Below are 3,101 nucleotides of genomic sequence, written 5' to 3'. Positions count from 1 at the left end.
GGTGACGCAAACCGCCATGGCACATGCATATCGATGTAACAAACCTACACGTTCTGCACATGTATCCCAGAACTTAAATGTAGGAAAAAAAAAAAAAAAAAAAAAAAAACTCAATTCCCACCAAAAACAAAGAAAATATTAAGGAAAGAAAGAAGGAAAGAGGTGGAGAGCAGGCAGGAAGGAAGGAAAGAAGGAAGGAAAAAAGGAAAAGGAAGGAAGAAAGGAAAGAAGGAAGGAAAAAAGGAAAAGGAAGGAAGAAAGGACAGAAGGAAGGAAAAAAGGAACAGGGACAAAGGAAGGAAGGAAGAGGAGAAGAAGGAGGAAAGAAGAGAAGGAAGAAAGGAGGGAAGAAAGACAGGAAAGAAAGAAGAAAGGGAGGGAAAAAAGAACAAAAAGAAGATAAATGGAAGGAAAGAAGACAGGGAGGAATGAAGAAAAGAGAAAAAGAAGGAAGGAAGGAAAATACACTAATGATATTTGTCATGTTTTTATGTACATTTGGGCTATTTGCATTTGGAAACATGTATATTCAAGTCCTTGTCAATTATTATTTGTCCTTTTTATGTTGGGTTGTAAGAGTTCTTTATGTACTCTGGATACTAGAACTACCTTAGCCAGTTGGGCTGCTATAACAAAATACCATACACTGGTCAGCTTAAACGAGAAATATTTTTCTCACTTCCAGTATTGGAAGGTCCAAGATCAAAGTGCTGGCATATTTGGTATCCGGTGAGGGTCCCCTTTGATTACAGACAGTCACTTTCTTGCTCTACCCTTACATGATAAAGAGAAAGAGGGCTCTGATTTATTTCTTTTCTTATAAAGGTGCTGATCCCACCCACAGAGATTCACCCTCCTGACTTTATCTAAACCTAATTACCTCCCAAAGGTCCTACTTCCAAATACTATTGGGATCGGAAATTCAGACTTTAACATATGGAATTTGAGGGGACAAAAACATGCAGCAAGACCTTTATTAAACATATGATTAACAGATATTTTCTCTCATTTTTAGATTTTGTTACAAAAAAGTCTTGCAGAACTCACAGGCCCTCACTCCACTTTGGGGAGCTGCCTGAAGTTGACATGGATGCACTGCTCCAGAGTAAAGCCCACATTATGCACCCCACTACCCTTTGGGGAACAAAGCAGCTACATCATGGTATCATCTTGAAACCAGAGTCACTGTGAGATTGCTCCCTGCTCTGGGGGCCAGTTGCCATTGTGTCTCTTCATCCCTGAGTGCTCACCATTATTTCATTATGCTCACACAAGTGGCTGCAGTGCCATGACACTGACTTCTTGGAGCCTAAGCTCAGATAAATGTCTGTGACTGGTGCCTGAGCCCAGACAATTCTATGCCCACAGGAACAGGTTGTTCTTCACAGTGTTGAGGCCAACCCTGGGCTGACTGAACCACCATGAGCAAGCATCCCCCTCCTGAAAATCAGCCCAGTAACTCTATCTCTGGCAAGCCTGCCCCTCAGCCAGATGAACTGCCATGCATGTGCATCCCCAGCTGGAGAATTAGCCCAGTGGTCTGTACCAAGCCCACTCTAGAGACATCTGAACTGCTCTGCATGTATACCTCCAGCTTGAGAACCAAACTGGCACCTTACACCCAGTAAGACTATGCCACTGACACAATTAACTCCTGTATTCTAGGCCAATGAGGCATTCACAGACATTGCTGTTGTGTATTATAGGTGAAGAAACTGCATGGAGACTACACTGCTACATTCACCAAAGCCAAAGTCAATGTGCCACACCCAACAGACACCCTAGGATTCATCTACAGAAAACACAAACAAACAAACAAACAAACACCTCTTTGCCTACTACACAAAATCTGCTTCAGGCAGCTACCCAAAGTGGACTGAGGGTCTGTTTGGTCTGCAGGATTTTTTTGTAACAAAATCTAAAAAATGGGAGAAAATATTTGTTAATCATATATTTGATAAAGGTCTTGCTGAAGAGACAATTGTTGGGTAAGATATGAGCATCCAGATCAAGGATGCTCAAAGATCCATGAATACACACAACTCACAAAGGTCCTGATGTAGGCACATTATAATCAAACAGTCCAAAGTCAAAGACAAGGAGAGAATTCTTAAAGCAGCAAAAGTGCCAAATCACATATAAGAAAAGACTATAAGAATATTAGACTATCAGAATATTTTTAGGTTATAAGAATACTTATCATCCTACTAATTCCCAGGATGATAATTCCTGTAATGAAAACACGTGAAAGTAAAAAACCCACTAGTAGAGCTAAACTTATAATCAAACAGGATACTTCAGTACCATAATCGTGCTGTGTAAAATTTTCAAACCTCTACCATAGAGGTTACGAGTCAGAATGGTCAAAAATAATTAGAACTACAATCAATTGCTAAGGAACACACTATATATAAGGATCTAAATTTAGAATAGCAAATATAAATTATGATGGCAGGATAAAAGTCTAAAATATTTTCATTTAACCAAAATTAAGTTATTATTAGATTACATAGGTCTATTATAACTACAGGTCTCTTTATGTCAGCTTGTAAATAACTACAAAGAAAGAAATTGCAACATATACAATGATGAGAAAGAGAAAGGAATAAAAGTTTAGCAACACAAAAAAATACCAGACCACAAAGCTAAACAATGATAAACAATCAGAGAGGAAGAAAAGACCAAAAGATCTATTTTTAAAAATCCCAGAAAACAATTAGCAAAATGGCAGAAGCAAGTCCTTACCTATCAACAATAACCTTAAATGTAAGTGGATTAAATTATCCAATCAAAAGATGTAAAGTGGCTGGATGGGTAAAAAAAAACAAGCGCCCCCTGAAAAAAATGAAACCCGATTATATGCTGCCTACATATACAAGAAGTACATGTAGTACATTCTTTGTACAAGAGAATCACTTCACTGGTAAGCACTGCACAGACTGAAAGTGAAGAGATGGAAAAGGCATTCCATGCAAACAAAGACCAAAAGTGAGCAGCAGTAGCTAGATTTATATGAAATAAAATAGACTTTGGGTCAAAAACTGTAAAATGAGACAAAGAAACTCACTGCATAAAGATAAGTGAATTTATTCAGCAAGATA

This window comes from Rhinopithecus bieti, unplaced genomic scaffold (assembly GCF_001698545.2).
Source record: "Rhinopithecus bieti isolate Rb0 unplaced genomic scaffold, ASM169854v2 scaffold_4919, whole genome shotgun sequence".
Taxonomy (NCBI): Eukaryota; Metazoa; Chordata; class Mammalia; order Primates; family Cercopithecidae; genus Rhinopithecus; species Rhinopithecus bieti.
The sequence above is the reverse complement of the archived record's forward strand: the minus strand, read 5'-3'. Positions refer to the sequence as shown.